Here is a 22,238-nt window from a genome sequence, read left to right as displayed (position 1 = left end):
TGTCATTTAGGTTAGTATACAATGTTGTTTATCCATCCTCAGTTTTCTTTTATCACAGCCATTAAACTCTGTAACTGTTTTAATGTCACCATTAGCATCATGCTGAAATCCCTGAGCGGTTTCCTTCCTCTCCGGAAACTGAGTTCGGAAGGACGCCCGTATCTTTGTAGTGACTAGGTGTGTTGATAGAACATCCAACATGTAATTAATTTCCTCACCATGGTCAAAGGGATATCAATGTCTGCTTTTTATACCCATCTACCAATAGGTTCCCTTCTTTGCAAAGCATTGGAACACCTCCCTGGTCTTTGTGGTTGAATCTGTGGTTGAAATTACCTTACAGATAATTGTATGTGTGGGGTACAGAGATGAGGTAGTCATTCAAATGTTATGATGTTAAACACTATTATTGCACACAGAGCAACTTCTTATGTGACTTGTTAAGCACATTTTTACTTCTGAATTTATTTAGGCTTGGCATAACAAAGGGGTTGAATACTTATTGACTCAAGACATTTAAGCTTTTCTTTTTTAATGAATTTGTAAAATTTCGAAAAACATGATTCCACTTTAACATTGTGGGGTATTGTGTGTAGGCCAGTGACATTTAAAAAAAATAAGTCAAGTTTGGGGCGGCAGGGTAGCCTAGTGGTTAGAGCCTTGGACTAGTAACTGGAAGGTTGCAAGTTTAAACCCCCGAGCTGACAAAGTACAAATCTGTCGTTCTGCCCCTGAACAGGCAGTTAACCCACTGTTCCTAGACCGTCATTGAAAGTAAGATTTTCTGACTTGCCCTATTAACGCCATACACGTTTGAGGTGGCTTATGGTAGAGAAATGAACATTCAATTATCTGGCAATACCTCTGGTAGACATTCCTGCACTCAGCATGCCTATTGCAAGCTCCCTCAAAACATGAGACATCTGTGGCATTGTGTTGTGTGACAGAACTGCACATTTTAGAGTGGCCTTTTATTGTCTCCAGCACAAGGTGCACCTGTGTAATGATCATGCTGTTTAATCAGCATCTTGATATGCCACACCTGTCAGGTGGATGGATTATTTTGTCAAAGAAGAAATGCTCACTAAAAGGCATATAACCTGTTACTAACAGGGATATAACACACTTTACGTGTTGCGTTTATATTTTTTGTTTGGTGTAGTTTTAGCCATGTTTTGAGGCTATACAGTATTTGGTTTACATTTTCATTATTCTTTGCTTATTTGAGTAGTTCTTGCCATAATATGGACTTATTTTACCAAGTGGGGCTATCTTCTGTATACCAGCCCTACCTTGTCACACAACTGATTGGCTCAAACGTGTTTAGAAGGAAAGAAATTCCTCAAAATAACTTTTTAAGAAGGAACACCTGTTAATATTAATATGAAATGCACTCCAGGTGCACTCCACCTCATGAAGCTGGTTGAGAGAATGCCAAGCTTGTGCAAAGCTGTCAAGGAAAAGGGTGGCTATTTGAAAATATATTTTGATTTGTTTATCCCTTTTTTTGGTCACTACATGATTCCATATGTGTTATTTAATAGTTTTGATGTCTTCACTACTATTTGATAATGTAGAAAATAGTACAAATAAAGAAAAACCCTTGAATGAGTAGGTGTTCTAAAACTTTTGACCGGTAGAGTATGTAGCAATTGCAAATGGCCTCTTTTTAATGTATTTTTTTGTTATGACTTCTAACCATGTCCAAGCACTCTGCAATAGCCTAGGTTAGTTTCCTTCTGTAATTTAGCCTAATTAGTTGTTGTTGTATATTATCAAACTGTACTAAGAGGAAACATTACTACAACACTGTAAATATGAATACGTAGCCGTAGCCTATTTCATTTGTTTCATTCTGCTAAACCAACATAGTCTTCCCAGCAACAATTGTCACTGAGTTCAAGTCACAGTAACTGGAAGTCTTGGGATCCATAAAAACAAAACATGAAGAGATGAGGCTAGGCCTTTATCCGTTATGACTGCCTCTGTGTTTTCAGCAGGTTCTGAGTGTAAATGTTGCTAATATTGATTCTCTGTGTCCCTCCCCACACCTGGCCCAGACTTGTTGTCCAGAATAGACTTAGACAAACTAATGAAGAAGGACGAACCTCCACTCACTTTCCCCAAGACGCTTGAAGAGTTTGAGTACACTTTCAACGAGCGTAAGTCATATAATTTCTATTTTGTGTGGATGTCTTGCATGGAAATGATTGCTTTGCATTTAACATTACATGTTGTACAAATCATTTAGCTAAATCTCGGATTTAAAAAGATTCCGCATCATTTGAATGCACAGGAAATCATCCTCATTTTGAGACCTGTATTAGAGAACCTGTCTCGGATTCTTCCATCTCTCTCTCTTCTGCTCTCTCCCTCTGTCCTGCACTGCTTTTGTCTCTTTCTCTCTTGCTCTCGCTCTCCTGCCCTTTCTCTCCTGCACTTCTCTTACTCGCTCTCTCTCTCCCTCCTCGTCCTCTCTTTCTCTGTGTGACAGCCTCTGCTGACTGGCTATGTGTCCTGAGGAAGACATGTTGTGTACTATACGGCCTGTCAGTAACCTACTCAGCCTTGCACTCAGTCTGACGGAGGATTTGCATAGCCTTGCTCCCCTTAAGAACAGGCCCGGGCTGCCACGGCTGAGGAGCCTGCCTTGGGTGTCTTCTTCACTCTCCAAGAATATCATTTCTATATAAAGCCCCTCCGGCTCAGTGCTGCCATGACTGGAGGGTATTCTTCACCAACACCCAAGTTAGCCTACGTCTAAATAGTGTAAAAAATATGACCATATTTAAGAGGCTGTATACAATTGAAACCGGTATCTTAATTATAAAGATGATGACTTCGTCACAGTAGCCCTCCGGTTTTTCATTACTGGAAATCCAAGGTTATGTACACCTATTACGCTCCAGAATTGAGAACTGCATGCTAATTATGCTAGAAAAAGGGGAGAAATTTTGAGGAAACCTAGTCCTATGAGAGGCTGTGTTGTGGAGGCGATGGAGCTGAACTCTCATACACACACAAGTGCGTACACCCAAGTGCACACACACACACTTAATTACAGTGCTTTCAGAAAGCATTCATACCCCTTGACTTATTGCACAGTTTGTTGTGTTACAGCCTGAATTCAAAATGGATCAAATTGATTTTGTTTCTCACCCATCTACACACAATACCCCATAATGACAAAGTGAAAACATGTTTTTAGACATTTTTGCAAATGTATTGAAAAGGAAATACAGAAATACTGTTTCTGATTTATATAAGTATTCACACCCCTGAGTCAATACATGTTAGAACACCTTTGGCAGTGATTACAGCAGTGAGTCTTTCTGGGTAAGTCTATAAGAGCTTCACACACCTGGATTGTATAGTGAACAAACATATAAACGCAGCATATGAAGTGTTTTGTTTTCATGAGCTGAATAAAATATCCCAGATACTATCCATACACACAAAAAGCTTCTTTCTCAGAAAGGTTGTGCAGCAATTGGTTTACATTCCTGTTAGTGAGCATTTCTCCTTTGTATTCAGGACATTCTTTCAGCAAAATAAAATGTGCAGCTTTACTTTAGTGCCTTATTACAAACAGGATGCATGTTTTGGAATATTTGTATTCTGTACAGGCTTCTTTCTTTTCACTCTGTCATTTAGGTCAGTAATGTAACTACAGTTCCACTTTGACATTACGGGGTATTGTGTGTCGGCCATTGACACAACATCTGGCCTTCGTCCATTTTAAATTCAGCCTGTAACACCACAAAATGTGGAATGAGGGGTGTGAATCCATTCTGAAGGCGCTCCAGGTTTACCTAACCTTGGATTTGTTGTAATGAAAAACAGGAGGGCTACTGTGATGAAGTCATCATCTTTATAATCAACATACATGTATCAGTTGTGTTAAAGCCTCCTAAATGTTTAATTCATTACATGGTCATATAATTATTTTCTGCATTGTTGGGAAGGGCCCAAAAGTTAGCAGTTCACTGTTAGTCTGCACCTGTTGTTTTTTTTTTTATATATTTTTTACCTTTATTTTACTAGGCAAGTCAGTTAAGAACAAATTCTTATTTTCAATGACGGCCTAGGAACAGTGGGTTAACTGCCTGTTCAGGGGCAGAACGACAGATTTGTACCTTGGCAGAACGACAGATTTGTACCTTGTCAGCTCGGGGATTTGAACGTGCAACCTTTCGGTTACTAGTCCAACACTCTAACCACTAGGCTACCCTGCCGCCCCAAAGCATGTGACACACACGCCTTGCATGTAGGGTTTCATTAGGATGCACTCTTCCTTCTGTTAAGTGCTACTGTTTAATCTCGCCCCACTGTGTAATAATAGATTATTATTTTTTGCCGGGTTTGCCGTTGCGGAATAATTGAGAAAGTATGAGACCCTACGGCTATTTCGGTTAAGTACGTATACTTTGAGTATTTTAGCTTTATGGGTTTTGCAGTCTTAGAGGTCACAATTACATTTAATATTGTTTTGTTCTTCGATATGTTGCCGTGTCAACAGCAGGATAGATAGTTTTGTTACAGTGTCAACAGAATGATAGATGGTCGTTACAGTGTCAACAGAATGATAGATGGTCGTTACAGTGTCAACAGAATGATAGATTGTTGCTAGTGTTAACAGAATGATAGATGGTCGTTACAGTGTCAACAGAATGATATATGGTCGTTACAGTGTCAACAGAATGATAGATTGTTGTTACAGTGTCAACAGAATGATAGATGGTTGTTACAGTGTCAACAGAATGATAGATGGTCGTTACAGTGTCAACAGAATGATAGATAGTTGTTACAGTGTTAACAGAATGATAGATGGTCGTTACAGTGTCAACAGAATGATAGATGGTCGTTACAGTGTCAACAGAATGATAGATTGTTGTTAGTGTCAACAGAATGATAGATAGTTGTTACAGTGTCAACAGAATGATAGATTGTTGTTAGTGTCAACAGAATGATAGATAGTTGTTACAGTGTCAACAGAATGATAGATAGTTGTTACAGTGTCAACAGAATGATAGATAGTTGTTAAAGTGTCAACAGAATGATAGATAGTTGTTAGTGTCAACAGAATGATAGTTGTTAGTGTCAACAGAATGATAGATAGTTCTTACAGTGTCAACAGAATGATAGATAGTTGTTACAGTGTCAACAGAATGATAGATAGTTGTTACAGTGTCAACAGATTGATAGATGGTTGTTACAGTGTCAACAGAATGATAGATAGTTGTTACAGTCTCAACAGAATGATAGATAGTTGTTACAGTGTCAACAGAATGATAGATAGTTGTTACAGTGTCAACAGAATGATAGATAGTTGTTACAGTGTCAACAGAATGATAGATAGTTGTTACAGTGACAACAGAATGATAGATAGTTGTTACAGTGTCAACAGAATGATAGATAGTTGTTACAGTGTCAACAGAATGATAGATAGTTGTTACAGTGTCAACAGAATGATAGATAGTTGTTAGTGTCAACAGAATGATAGATAGTTGTTAGTGTTAACAGAATGATAGATGGTCGTTACAGTGTCAACAGAATGATAGATAGTTGTTACAGTGTCAACAGAATGATAGATTGTTGTTAGTGTCAACAGAATGATAGATAGTTGTTACAGTGTCAACAGAATGATAGATAGTTGTTACAGTGTCAACAGAATGATAGATAGTTGTTAAAGTGTCAACAGAATGATAGATAGTTGTTAGTGTCAACAGAATGATAGTTGTTAGTGTCAACAGAATGATAGATAGTTCTTACAGTGTCAACAGAATGATAGATAGTTGTTACAGTGTCAACAGAATGATAGATAGTTGTTACAGTGTCAACAGATTGATAGATGGTTGTTACAGTGTCAACAGAATGATAGATAGTTGTTACAGTCTCAACAGAATGATAGATAGTTGTTACAGTGTCAACAGAATGATAGATAGTTGTTACAGTGTCAACAGAATGATAGATAGTTGTTACAGTGTCAACAGAATGATAGATAGTTGTTACAGTGACAACAGAATGATAGATAGTTGTTACAGTGTCAACAGAATGATAGATAGTTGTTACAGTGTCAACAGAATGATAGATAGTTGTTACAGTGTCAACAGAATGATAGATAGTTGTTAGTGTTAACAGAATGATAGATGGTCGTTACAGTGTCAACAGACTGATAGATGGTCGTTACAGTGTCAACAGAATGATAGATTGTTGTTAGTGTCAACAGAATGATAGATAGTTGTTACAGTGTCAACAGAATGATAGATTGTTGTTAGTGTCAACAGAATGATAGATAGTTGTTACAGTGTCAACAGAATGATAGATAGTTGTTAAAGTGTCAACAGAATGATAGATAGTTGTTAGTGTCAACAGAATGATAGTTGTTAGTGTCAACAGAATGATAGATAGTTCTTACAGTTTCAACAGAATGATAGATAGTTGTTACAGTGTCAACAGAATGATAGATAGTTGTTACAGTGTCAACAGATTGATAGATGGTTGTTACAGTGTCAACAGAATGATAGATAGTTGTTACAGTCTCAACAGAATGATAGATAGTTGTTACAGTGTCAACAGAATGATAGATAGTTGTTACAGTGTCAACAGAATGATAGATAGTTGTTACAGTGTCAACAGAATGATAGATAGTTGTTAGTGTCAACAGAATGATAGATAGTTGTTAAAGTGTCAACAGAATGATAGATAGTTGTTAGTGTCAACAGAATGATAGTTGTTAGTGTCAACAGAATGATAGATAGTTCTTACAGTGTCAACAGAATGATAGATAGTTGTTACAGTGTCAACAGAATGATAGATAGTTGTTACAGTGTCAACAGATTGATAGATGGTTGTTACAGTGTCAACAGAATGATAGATAGTTGTTACAGTCTCAACAGAATGATAGATAGTTGTTACAGTGTCAACAGAATGATAGATAGTTGTTACAGTGTCAACAGAATGATAGATAGTTGTTACAGTGTCAACAGAATGATAGATAGTTGTTACAGTGACAACAGAATGATAGATAGTTGTTACAGTGTCAACAGAATGATAGATAGTTGTTACAGTGTCAACAGAATGATAGATAGTTGTTACAGTGTCAACAGAATGATAGATAGTTGTTAGTGTCAACAGAATGATAGATAGTTGTTAGTGTTAACAGAATGATAGATGGTCGTTACAGTGTCAACAGACTGATAGATGGTCGTTACAGTGTCAACAGAATGATAGATTGTTGTTACAGTGTCAACAGAATGATAGATGGTTGTTACAGTGTCAACAGAATGATAGATGGTCGTTACAGTGTCAACAGAATGATAGATAGTTGTTACAGTGTTAACAGAATGATAGATGGTCGTTACAGTGTCAACAGAATGATAGATGGTCGTTACAGTGTCAACAGAATGATAGATTGTTGTTAGTGTCAACAGAATGATAGATAGTTGTTACAGTGTCAACAGAATGATAGATTGTTGTTAGTGTCAACAGAATGATAGATAGTTGTTACAGTGTCAACAGAATGATAGATAGTTGTTACAGTGTCAACAGAATGATAGATAGTTGTTAAAGTGTCAACAGAATGATAGATAGTTGTTAGTGTCAACAGAATGATAGTTGTTAGTGTCAACAGAATGATAGATAGTTCTTACAGTGTCAACAGAATGATAGATAGTTGTTACAGTGTCAACAGAATGATAGATAGTTGTTACAGTGTCAACAGATTGATAGATGGTTGTTACAGTGTCAACAGAATGATAGATAGTTGTTACAGTCTCAACAGAATGATAGATAGTTGTTACAGTGTCAACAGAATGATAGATAGTTGTTACAGTGTCAACAGAATGATAGATAGTTGTTACAGTGTCAACAGAATGATAGATAGTTGTTACAGTGACAACAGAATGATAGATAGTTGTTACAGTGTCAACAGAATGATAGATAGTTGTTACAGTGTCAACAGAATGATAGATAGTTGTTACAGTGTCAACAGAATGATAGATAGTTGTTAGTGTCAACAGAATGATAGATAGTTGTTAGTGTTAACAGAATGATATATGGTCGTTACAGTGTCAACAGAATGATAGATAGTTGTTACAGTGTCAACAGAATGATAGATAGTTGTTAAAGTGTCAACAGAATGATAGATAGTTGTTAGTGTCAACAGAATGATAGTTGTTAGTGTCAACAGAATGATAGATAGTTCTTACAGTGTCAACAGAATGATAGATAGTTGTTACAGTGTCAACAGAATGATAGATAGTTGTTACAGTGTCAACAGATTGATAGATGGTTGTTACAGTGTCAACAGAATGATAGATAGTTGTTACAGTCTCAACAGAATGATAGATAGTTGTTACAGTGTCAACAGAATGATAGATAGTTGTTACAGTGTCAACAGAATGATAGATAGTTGTTACAGTGTCAACAGAATGATAGATAGTTGTTACAGTGACAACAGAATGATAGATAGTTGTTACAGTGTCAACAGAATGATAGATAGTTGTTACAGTGTCAACAGAATGATAGATAGTTGTTACAGTGTCAACAGAATGATAGATAGTTGTTAGTGTCAACAGAATGATAGATAGTTGTTAGTGTTAACAGAATGATAGATGGTCGTTACAGTGTCAACAGACTGATAGATGGTCGTTACAGTGTCAACAGAATGATAGATTGTTGTTAGTGTCAACAGAATGATAGATAGTTGTTACAGTGTCAACAGAATGATAGATTGTTGTTAGTGTCAACAGAATGATAGATAGTTGTTACAGTGTCAACAGAATGATAGATAGTTGTTAAAGTGTCAACAGAATGATAGATAGTTGTTAGTGTCAACAGAATGATAGTTGTTAGTGTCAACAGAATGATAGATAGTTCTTACAGTTTCAACAGAATGATAGATAGTTGTTACAGTGTCAACAGAATGATAGATAGTTGTTACAGTGTCAACAGATTGATAGATGGTTGTTACAGTGTCAACAGAATGATAGATAGTTGTTACAGTCTCAACAGAATGATAGATAGTTGTTACAGTGTCAACAGAATGATAGATAGTTGTTACAGTGTCAACAGAATGATAGATAGTTGTTACAGTGTCAACAGAATGATAGATAGTTGTTACAGTGACAACAGAATGATAGATAGTTGTTAGTGTCAACAGAATGATAGATAGTTGTTAAAGTGTCAACAGAATGATAGATAGTTGTTAGTGTCAACAGAATGATAGTTGTTAGTGTCAACAGAATGATAGATAGTTCTTACAGTGTCAACAGAATGATAGATAGTTGTTACAGTGTCAACAGAATGATAGATAGTTGTTACAGTGTCAACAGATTGATAGATGGTTGTTACAGTGTCAACAGAATGATAGATAGTTGTTACAGTCTCAACAGAATGATAGATAGTTGTTACAGTGTCAACAGATTGATAGATGGTTGTTACAGTGTCAACAGAATGATAGATAGTTGTTACAGTCTCAACAGAATGATAGATAGTTGTTACAGTGTCAACAGAATGATAGATAGTTGTTACAGTGTCAACAGAATGATAGATAGTTGTTACAGTGTCAACAGAATGATAGATAGTTGTTACAGTGACAACAGAATGATAGATAGTTGTTACAGTGTCAACAGAATGATAGATAGTTGTTACAGTGTCAACAGAATGATAGATAGTTGTTACAGTGTCAACAGAATGATAGATAGTTGTTAGTGTTAACAGAATGATAGATGGTCGTTACAGTGTCAACAGACTGATAGATGGTCGTTACAGTGTCAACAGAATGATAGATTGTTGTTAGTGTCAACAGAATGATAGATAGTTGTTACAGTGTCAACAGAATGATAGATTGTTGTTAGTGTCAACAGAATGATAGATAGTTGTTACAGTCTCAACAGAATGATAGATAGTTGTTACAGTGTCAACAGATTGATAGATGGTTGTTACAGTGTCAACAGAATGATAGATAGTTGTTACAGTCTCAACAGAATGATAGATAGTTGTTACAGTGTCAACAGAATGATAGATAGTTGTTACAGTGTCAACAGAATGATAGATAGTTGTTACAGTGTCAACAGAATGATAGATAGTTGTTACAGTGACAACAGAATGATAGATAGTTGTTACAGTGTCAACAGAATGATAGATAGTTGTTACAGTGTCAACAGAATGATAGATAGTTGTTACAGTGTCAACAGAATGATAGATAGTTGTTAGTGTTAACAGAATGATAGATGGTCGTTACAGTGTCAACAGACTGATAGATGGTCGTTACAGTGTCAACAGAATGATAGATTGTTGTTAGTGTCAACAGAATGATAGATAGTTGTTACAGTGTCAACAGAATGATAGATTGTTGTTAGTGTCAACAGAATGATAGATAGTTGTTACAGTGTCAACAGAATGATAGATAGTTGTTAAAGTGTCAACAGAATGATAGATAGTTGTTAGTGTCAACAGAATGATAGTTGTTAGTGTCAACAGAATGATAGATAGTTCTTACAGTTTCAACAGAATGATAGATAGTTGTTACAGTGTCAACAGAATGATAGATAGTTGTTACAGTGTCAACAGATTGATAGATGGTTGTTACAGTGTCAACAGAATGATAGATAGTTGTTACAGTCTCAACAGAATGATAGATAGTTGTTACAGTGTCAACAGAATGATAGATAGTTGTTACAGTGTCAACAGAATGATAGATAGTTGTTACAGTGTCAACAGAATGATAGATAGTTGTTACAGTGACAACAGAATGATAGATAGTTGTTAGTGTCAACAGAATGATAGATAGTTGTTAAAGTGTCAACAGAATGATAGATAGTTGTTAGTGTCAACAGAATGATAGTTGTTAGTGTCAACAGAATGATAGATAGTTGTTACAGTGTCAACAGAATGATAGATAGTTGTTACAGTGTCAACAGAATGATAGATAGTTGTTACAGTGTCAACAGATTGATAGATGGTTGTTACAGTGTCAACAGAATGATAGATAGTTGTTACAGTCTCAACAGAATGATAGATAGTTGTTACAGTGTCAACAGAATGATAGATAGTTGTTACAGTGTCAACAGAATGATAGATAGTTGTTACAGTGTCAACAGAATGATAGATAGTTGTTACAGTGACAACAGAATGATAGATAGTTGTTACAGTGTCAACAGAATGATAGATAGTTGTTACAGTGTCAACAGAATGATAGATAGTTGTTACAGTGTCAACAGAATGATAGATAGTTGTTAGTGTCAACAGAATGATAGATAGTTGTTAGTGTTAACAGAATGATAGATGGTCGTTACAGTGTCAACAGACTGATAGATGGTCGTTACAGTGTCAACAGAATGATAGATTGTTGTTACAGTGTCAACAGAATGATAGATGGTTGTTACAGTGTCAACAGAATGATAGATGGTCGTTACAGTGTCAACAGAATGATAGATAGTTGTTACAGTGTTAACAGAATGATAGATGGTCGTTACAGTGTCAACAGAATGATAGATGGTCGTTACAGTGTCAACAGAATGATAGATTGTTGTTAGTGTCAACAGAATGATAGATAGTTGTTACAGTGTCAACAGAATGATAGATTGTTGTTAGTGTCAACAGAATGATAGATAGTTGTTACAGTGTCAACAGAATGATAGATAGTTGTTACAGTGTCAACAGAATGATAGATAGTTGTTAAAGTGTCAACAGAATGATAGATAGTTGTTAGTGTCAACAGAATGATAGTTGTTAGTGTCAACAGAATGATAGATAGTTCTTACAGTGTCAACAGAATGATAGATAGTTGTTACAGTGTCAACAGAATGATAGATAGTTGTTACAGTGTCAACAGATTGATAGATGGTTGTTACAGTGTCAACAGAATGATAGATAGTTGTTACAGTCTCAACAGAATGATAGATAGTTGTTACAGTGTCAACAGAATGATAGATAGTTGTTAGTGTCAACAGAATTAGTTGTTACAGTGTCAACAGAATGATAGATAGTTGTTACAGTGACAACAGAATGATAGATAGTTGTTACAGTGTCAACAGAATGATAGATAGTTGTTACAGTGTCAACAGAATGATAGATAGTTGTTACAGTGTCAACAGAATGATAGATAGTTGTTAGTGTCAACAGAATGATAGATAGTTGTTAGTGTTAACAGAATGATAGATTGTTACAGTGTCAACAGAATGATAGATAGTTGTTACAGTGTCAACAGAATGATAGATAGTTGTTAGTGTTAACAGAATGATAGATGGTCGTTACAGTGTCAATGATGATAGATGGTCGTTAGTGTCAACAGAATGATAGATTGTTGTTAGTGTCAACAGATGATAGATAGTTGTTACAGTGTCAACAGAATGATAGATTGTTGTTAGTGTCAACAGAATGATAGATAGTTGTTACAGTGTCAACAGAATGATAGATAGTTGTTAAAGTGTCAACAGAATGATAGATAGTTGTTAGTGTCAACAGAATGATAGTTGTTAGTGTCAACAGAATGATAGATAGTTCTTACAGTGTCAACAGAATGATAGATAGTTGTTACAGTGTCAACAGAATGATAGATAGTTGTTACAGTGTCAACAGATTGATAGATGGTTGTTACAGTGTCAACAGAATGATAGATAGTTGTTACAGTCTCAACAGAATGATAGATAGTTGTTACAGTGTCAACAGAATGATAGATAGTTGTTACAGTGTCAACAGAATGATAGATAGTTGTTACAGTGTCAACAGAATGATAGATAGTTGTTACAGTGACAACAGAATGATAGATAGTTGTTAGTGTCAACAGAATGATAGATGTCAACAGTTGTTAGTGTCAACAGAATGATAGATAGTTGTTAACAGTGATCAACAGAATGATAGATAGTTGTTACAGTGTCAACAGAATGATAGATAGTTGTTACAGTGTCAACAGAATGATAGATGGTTGTTACAGTGTCAACAGAATGATAGATAGTTGTTACAGTGTCAACAGAATGATAGATAGTTGTTACAGTGTCAACAGAATGATAGATAGTTGTTACAGTGTCAACAGAATGATAGATAGTTGTTACAGTGTCAACAGAATGATAGATAGTTGTTACAGTGACAACAGAATGATAGATAGTTGTTACAGTGTCAACAGAATGATAGATAGTTGTTACAGTGTCAACAGAATGATAGATAGTTGTTACAGTGTCAACAGAATGATAGATAGTTGTTAGTGTCAACAGAATGATAGATAGTTGTTAGTGTTAACAGAATGATAGATGTCAACAGAGATGATAGATGGTCGTTACAGTGTCAACAGAATGATAGATTGTTGTTACAGTGTCAACAGAATGATAGATGGTTGTTACAGTGTCAACAGAATGATAGATGGTCGTTACAGTGTCAACAGAATGATAGATAGTTGTTACAGTGTTAACAGAATGATAGATGGTCGTTACAGTGTCAACAGAATGATAGATGGTCGTTACAGTGTCAACAGAATGATAGATTGTTGTTAGTGTCAACAGAATGATAGATAGTTGTTACAGTGTCAACAGAATGATAGATTGTTGTTAGTGTCAACAGAATGATAGATAGTTGTTACAGTGTCAACAGAATGATAGATAGTTGTTACAGTGTCAACAGAATGATAGATAGTTGTTAAAGTGTCAACAGAATGATAGATAGTTGTTAGTGTCAACAGAATGTTGTTAGTGTCAACAGAATGATAGATAGTTGTTACAGTGTCAACAGAATGATAGATAGTTGTTACAGTGTCAACAGAATGATAGATAGTTGTTACAGTGTCAACAGATTGATAGATGGTTGTTACAGTGTCAACAGAATGATAGATAGTTGTTACAGTCTCAACAGAATGATAGATAGTTGTTACAGTGTCAACAGAATGATAGATAGTTGTTACAGTGTCAACAGAATGATAGATAGTTGTTACAGTGTCAACAGAATGATAGATAGTTGTTACAGTGACAACAGAATGATAGATAGTTGTTACAGTGTCAACAGAATGATAGATAGTTGTTACAGTGTCAACAGAATGATAGATAGTTGTTACAGTGTCAACAGAATGATAGATAGTTGTTAGTGTCAACAGAATGATAGATAGTTGTTAGTGTCAACAGAATGATAGATGGTTGTTACAGTGTCAACAGAATGATAGATAGTTGTTACAGTGTCAACAGAATGATAGATAGTTGTTAAAGTGTCAACAGAATGATAGATAGTTGTTAGTGTCAACAGAATGATAGTTGTTAGTGTCAACAGAATGATAGATAGTTCTTACAGTGTCAACAGAATGATAGATAGTTGTTACAGTGTCAACAGAATGATAGATAGTTGTTACAGTGTCAACAGATTGATAGATGGTTGTTACAGTGTCAACAGAATGATAGATAGTTGTTACAGTGTCAACAGAATGATAGATAGTTGTTACAGTGTCAACAGAATGATAGATAGTTGTTACAGTGTCAACAGAATGATAGATAGTTGTTATGTCAACAGAATGATAGATAGTTGTTACAGTGTCAACAGAATGATAGATAGTTGTTACAGTGTCAACAGAATGATAGATAGTTGTTACAGTGTCAACAGAATGATAGATAGTTGTTACAGTGTCAACAGAATGATAGATAGTTGTTAGTGTTAACAGAATGATAGATGGTTGTTACAGTGTCAACAGAATGATAGATGGTTGTTACAGTGTCAACAGAATGATAGATAGTTGTTACAGTGTCAACAGAATGATAGATAGTTGTTACAGTGTCAACAGAATGATAGATTGTTGTTAGTGTCAACAGAATGATAGATAGTTGTTACAGTGTCAACAGAATGATAGATAGTTGTTAAAGTGTCAACAGAATGATAGATAGTTGTTAGTGTCAACAGAATGATAGTTGTTAGTGTCAACAGAATGATAGATAGTTCTTACAGTGTCAACAGAATGATAGATAGTTGTTACAGTGTCAACAGAATGATAGATAGTTGTTACAGTGTCAACAGATTGATAGATGGTTGTTACAGTGTCAACAGAATGATAGATAGTTGTTACAGTGTCAACAGAATGATAGATAGTTGTTACAGTGTCAACAGAATGATAGATAGTTGTTACAGTGTCAACAGAATGATAGATAGTTGTTACAGTGTCAACAGAATGATAGATAGTTGTTACAGTGACAACAGAATGATAGATAGTTGTTAGTGTCAACAGAATGATAGATGGTTTTGTTAGTGTCAACAGAATGATAGATAGTTGTTAGTGTCAACAGAATGATAGTTGTTAGTGTCAACAGAATGATAGATAGTTCTTACAGTGTCAACAGAATGATAGATAGTTGTTACAGTGTCAACAGAATGATAGATAGTTGTTACAGTGTCAACAGAATGATAGATAGTTGTTACAGTGTCAACAGAATGATAGATAGTTGTTACAGTCAACAGAATGATAGATAGTTGTTACAGTGTCAACAGAATGATAGATAGTTGTTACAGTGTCAACAGAATGATAGATAGTTGTTACAGTGTCAACAGAATGATAGATAGTTGTTACAGTGTCAACAGAATGATAGATAGTTGTTACAGTGTCAACAGAATGATAGATAGTTGTTACAGTGTCAACAGAATGATAGATAGTTGTTACAGTGTCAACAGAATGATAGATAGTTGTTAGTGTCAACAGAATGATAGATAGTTGTTACAGTGTCAACAGAATGATAGATGGTTGTTACAGTGTCAACAGAATGATAGATGGTTTTGTTAGTGTCAACAGAATGATAGATTGTTGTTACAGTGTCAACAGAATGATAGATTGTTGTTAGTGTCAACAGAATGATAGATAGTTGTTACAGTGTCAACAGAATGATAGATAGTTGTTAAAGTGTCAACAGAATGATAGATAGTTGTTAGTGTCAACAGAATGATAGTTGTTAGTGTCAACAGAATGATAGATAGTTCTTACAGTGTCAACAGAATGATAGATAGTTGTTACAGTGTCAACAGAATGATAGATAGTTGTTACAGTGTCAACAGATTGATAGATGGTTGTTACAGTGTCAACAGAATGATAGATAGTTGTTACAGTGTCAACAGAATGATAGAAGTGTCAACAGAATGATAGATAGTTGTTACAGTGTCAACAGAATGATAGATAGTTGTTACAGTGTCAACAGAATGATAGATAGTTGTTACAGTGACAACAGAATGATAGATAGTTGTTAGTGTCAACAGAATGATAGATAGTTGTTAGTGTTAACAGAATGATAGATGGTCGTTACAGTGTCAACAGACTGATAGATGGTCGTTACAGTGTCAACAGAATGATAGATTGTTGTTAGTGTCAACAGAATGATAGATAGTTGTTACAGTGTCAACAGAATGATAGATTGTTGTTAGTGTCAACAGAATGATAGATAGTTGTTACAGTGTCAACAGAATGATAGATAGTTGTTAAAGTGTCAACAGAATGATAGATAGTTGTTAGTGTCAACAGAATGATAGTTGTTAGTGTCAACAGAATGATAGATAGTTGTTACAGTGTCAACAGAATGATAGATAGTTGTTACAGTGTCAACAGATTGATAGATGGTTGTTACAGTGTCAACAGAATGATAGATAGTTGTTACAGTCTCAACAGAATGATAGATAGTTGTTACAGTGTCAACAGAATGATAGATAGTTGTTACAGTGTCAACAGAATGATAGATAGTTGTTACAGTGTCAACAGAATGATAGATAGTTGTTAGTGTCAACAGAATGATAGATAGTTGTTAGTGTTAACAGAATGATAGATGGTCGTTACAGTGTCAACAGAATGATAGATGGTCGTTACAGTGTCAACAGAATGATAGATTGTTGTTAGTGTCAACAGAATGATAGATAGTTGTTACAGTGTCAACAGAATGATAGATTGTTGTTAGTGTCAACAGAATGATAGATAGTTGTTACAGTGTCAACAGAATGATAGATAGTTGTTAAAGTGTCAACAGAATGATAGATAGTTGTTAGTGTCAACAGAATGATAGTTGTTAGTGTCAACAGAATGATAGATAGTTCTTACAGTGTCAACAGAATGATAGATAGTTGTTACAGTGTCAACAGATTGATAGATGGTTGTTACAGTGTCAACAGAATGATAGATAGTTGTTACAGTCTCAACAGAATGATAGATAGTTGTTACAGTGTCAACAGAATGATAGATGGTCGTTACAGTGTCAACAGAATGATAGATAGTTGTTACAGTGACAACAGAATGATAGATAGTTGTTAGTGTCAACAGAATGATAGATAGTTGTTAGTGTTAACAGAATGATAGATAGTTGTTACAGTGTCAACAGAATGATAGATGGTCGTTACAGTGTCAACAGAATGATAGATTGTTGTTAGTGTCAACAGAATGATAGATAGTTGTTACAGTGTCAACAGAATGATAGATTGTTGTTAGTGTCAACAGAATGATAGATAGTTGTTACAGTGTCAACAGAATGATAGATAGTTGTTAAAGTGTCAACAGAATGATAGATAGTTGTTAGTGTCAACAGAATGATAGTTGTTAGTGTCAACAGAATGATAGATAGTTGTTACAGTGTCAACAGAATGATAGATAGTTGTTACAGTGTCAACAGATTGATAGATGGTTGTTACAGTGTCAACAGAATGATAGATGGTCGTTACAGTGTCAACAGAATGATAGATTGTTGTTAGTGTCAACAGAATGATAGATAGTTGTTACAGTGTCAACAGAATGATAGATAGTTGTTAAAGTGTCAACAGAATGATAGATAGTTGTTAGTGTCAACAGAATGATAGTTGTTAGTGTCAACAGAATGATAGATAGTTGTTACAGTGTCAACAGAATGATAGATATTACAGTGTCAACAGAATGATAGATTTGTTACAGTGTCAACAGATTGATAGATGGTTGTTACAGTGTCAACAGAATGATAGATAGTTGTTACAGTCTCAACAGAATGATAGATAGTTGTTACAGTGTCAACAGAATGATAGATAGTTGTTACAGTGTCAACAGAATGATAGATAGTTGTTAAAGTGTCAACAGAATGATAGATAGTTGTTAGTGTCAACAGAATGATAGTTGTTAGTGTCAACAGAATGATAGATAGTTCTTACAGTGTCAACAGAATGATAGATAGTTGTTACAGTGTCAACAGAATGATAGATAGTTGTTACAGTGTCAACAGATTGATAGATGGTTGTTACAGTGTCAACAGAATGATAGATAGTTGTTACAGTCTCAACAGAATGATAGATAGTTGTTACAGTGTCAACAGAATGATAGATAGTTGTTACAGTGTCAACAGAATGATAGATAGTTGTTACAGTGTCAACAGAATGATAGATAGTTGTTACAGTGTCAACAGAATGATAGATAGTTGTTACAGTGTCAACAGAATGATAGATAGTTGTTACAGTGTCAACAGAATGATAGATAGTTGTTACAGTGTCAACAGAATGATAGATAGTTGTTAGTGTCAACAGAATGATAGATAGTTGTTAGTGTTAACAGAATGATAGATGGTCGTTACAGTGTCAACAGACTGATAGATGGTCGTTACAGTGTCAACAGAATGATAGATTGTTGTTAGTGTCAACAGAATGATAGATTGTTGTTAGTGTCAACAGAATGATAGATAGTTGTTACAGTGTCAACAGAATGATAGATAGTTGTTAAAGTGTCAACAGAATGATAGATAGTTGTTAGTGTCAACAGAATGATAGTTGTTAGTGTCAACAGAATGATAGATAGTTCTTACAGTGTCAACAGAATGATAGATAGTTGTTACAGTGTCAACAGAATGATAGATAGTTGTTACAGTGTCAACAGATTGATAGATGGTTGTTACAGTGTCAACAGAATGATAGATAGTTGTTACAGTCTCAACAGAATGATAGATAGTTGTTACAGTGTCAACAGAATGATAGATAGTTGTTACAGTGTCAACAGAATGATAGATAGTTGTTACAGTGTCAACAGAATGATAGATAGTTGTTACAGTGACAACAGAATGATAGATAGTTGTTAGTGTCAACAGAATGATAGATAGTTGTTAGTGTCAACAGAATGATAGATGGTTGTTACAGTGTCAACAGAATGATAGATGGTTGTTACAGTGTCAACAGAATGATAGATTGTTGTTAGTGTCAACAGAATGATAGATAGTTGTTACAGTGTCAACAGAATGATAGATTGTTGTTAGTGTCAACAGAATGATAGATAGTTGTTACAGTGTCAACAGAATGATAGATAGTTGTTAAAGTGTCAACAGAATGATAGATAGTTGTTAGTGTCAACAGAATGATAGTTGTTAGTGTCAACAGAATGATAGATAGTTGTTACAGTGTCAACAGAATGATAGATAGTTGTTACAGTGTCAACAGATTGATAGATGGTTGTTACAGTGTCAACAGAATGATAGATAGTTGTTACAGTCTCAACAGAATGATAGATAGTTGTTACAGTGTCAACAGAATGATAGATAGTTGTTACAGTGTCAACAGAATGATAGATAGTTGTTACAGTGACAACAGAATGATAGATAGTTGTTAGTGTCAACAGAATGATAGATAGTTGTTAGTGTTAACAGAATGATAGATGGTCGTTACAGTGTCAACAGAATGATAGATGGTCGTTACAGTGTCAACAGAATGATAGATTGTTGTTAGTGTCAACAGAATGATAGATAGTTGTTACAGTGTCAACAGAATGATAGATTGTTGTTAGTGTCAACAGAATGATAGATAGTTGTTACAGTGTCAACAGAATGATAGATAGTTGTTAAAGTGTCAACAGAATGATAGATAGTTGTTAGTTCAACAGAATGATCAACAGAATGATAGATAGTTCTTACAGTGTCAACAGAATGATAGATAGTTGTTACAGTGTCAACAGATTGATAGATGGTTGTTACAGTGTCAACAGAATGATAGATAGTTGTTACAGTCTCAACAGAATGATAGATAGTTGTTACAGTGTCAACAGAATGATAGATGGTCGTTACAGTGTCAACAGAATGATAGATAGTTGTTACAGTGACAACAGAATGATAGATAGTTGTTAGTGTCAACAGAATGATAGATAGTTGTTAGTGTTAACAGAATGATAGATGGTCGTTACAGTGTCAACAGAATGATAGATGGTCGTTACAGTGTCAACAGAATGATAGATTGTTGTTAGTGTCAACAGAATGATAGATAGTTGTTACAGTGTCAACAGAATGATAGATTGTTGTTAGTGTCAACAGAATGATAGATAGTTGTTACAGTGTCAACAGAATGATAGATAGTTGTTAAAGTGTCAACAGAATGATAGATAGTTGTTAGTGTCAACAGAATGATAGTTGTTAGTGTCAACAGAATGATAGATAGTTGTTACAGTGTCAACAGAATGATAGATAGTTGTTACAGTGTCAACAGATTGATAGATGGTTGTTACAGTGTCAACAGAATGATAGATAGTTGTTACAGTCTCAACAGAATGATAGATAGTTGTTACAGTGTCAACAGAATGATAGATAGTTGTTACAGTGTCAACAGAATGATAGATAGTTGTTACAGTGACAACAGAATGATAGATAGTTGTTAGTGTCAACAGAATGATAGATAGTTGTTACAGTGTCAACAGATTGATAGATGGTTGTTACAGTGTCAACAGAATGATAGATGGTCGTTACAGTGTCAACAGAATGATAGATTGTTGTTAGTGTCAACAGAATGATAGATAGTTGTTACAGTGTCAACAGAATGATAGATTGTTGTTAGTGTCAACAGAATGATAGATAGTTGTTACAGTGTCAACAGAATGATAGATAGTTGTTAAAGTGTCAACAGAATGATAGTTTGTTAGTGTCAACAGAATGATAGATAGTGTCAACAGAATGATAGATAGTTCTTACAGTGTCAACAGAATGATAGATAGTTGTTACAGTGTCAACAGAATGATAGATAGTTGTTACAGTGTCAACAGATTGATAGATGGTTGTTACAGTGTCAACAGAATGATAGATAGTTGTTACAGTGTCAACAGAATGATAGATAGTTGTTACAGTGTCAACAGAATGATAGATAGTTGTTACAGTGTCAACAGAATGATAGATAGTTGTTACAGTGTCAACAGAATGATAGATAGTTGTTAGTGTCAACAGAATGATAGATAGTTGTTTCTTACAGTGTCAACAGAATGATAGATAGTTGTTACAGTGTCAACAGAATGATAGATAGTTGTTACAGTGTCAACAGAATGATAGATGGTTGTTACAGTGTCAACAGAATGATAGATAGTTGTTACAGTCTCAACAGAATGATAGATAGTTGTTACAGTGTCAACAGAATGATAGATAGTTGTTACAGTGTCAACAGAATGATAGATAGTTGTTACAGTGTCAACAGAATGATAGATAGTTGTTACAGTGACAACAGAATGATAGATAGTTGTTACAGTGTCAACAGAATGATAGATAGTTGTTACAGTGTCAACAGATTGATAGATGGTTGTTACAGTGTCAACAGAATGATAGATGGTCGTTACAGTGTCAACAGAATGATAGATTGTTGTTAGTGTCAACAGAATGATAGATAGTTGTTACAGTGTCAACAGAATGATAGATAGTTGTTAAAGTGTCAACAGAATGATAGATAGTTGTTAGTGTCAACAGAAAAATAGTTGTTAGTGTCAACAGAATGATAGATAGTTCTTACAGTTTCAACAGAATGATAGATAGTTGTTACAGTGTCAACAGAATGATAGATAGTTGTTACAGTGTCAACAGATTGATAGATGGTTGTTACAGTGTCAACAGAATGATAGATAGTTGTTACAGTCTCAACAGAATGATAGATAGTTGTTACAGTGTCAACAGAATGATAGATAGTTGTTACAGTGTCAACAGAATGATAGATAGTTGTTACAGTGTCAACAGAATGATAGATAGTTGTTACAGTGACAACAGAATGATAGATAGTTGTTGTTGTGTCAACAGAATGATAGATAGTTGTTAAAGTGTCAACAGAATGATAGATAGTTGTTAGTGTCAACAGAATGATAGTTGTTAGTGTCAACAGAATGATAGATAGTTCTTACAGTGTCAACAGAATGATAGATAGTTGTTACAGTGTCAACAGAATGATAGATAGTTGTTACAGTGTCAACAGAATGATAGATGGTTGTTACAGTGTCAACAGAATGATAGATAGTTGTTACAGTGTCAACAGAATGATAGATAGTTGTTACAGTGTCA

The 22,238-nt window shown here is 34.8% G+C and overlaps 1 pseudogene; it reads left to right on the top strand.

Annotated features, from left to right (window-relative positions):
• Window positions 1-1,975: 1,975 nt before the first annotated feature.
• The window catches only part of LOC115116235 (cotranscriptional regulator ARB2A homolog), a 448,115-nt pseudogene continuing 427,852 nt past the window's right edge, over window positions 1,976-22,238 (top strand).

This window comes from Oncorhynchus nerka, linkage group LG27 (assembly GCF_034236695.1).
Source record: "Oncorhynchus nerka isolate Pitt River linkage group LG27, Oner_Uvic_2.0, whole genome shotgun sequence".
NCBI lineage: Eukaryota > Metazoa > Chordata > Actinopteri > Salmoniformes > Salmonidae > Oncorhynchus > Oncorhynchus nerka.
Note: the sequence above shows the minus strand (reverse complement) of the source record. Positions and strands in the feature narration are given on the sequence as shown.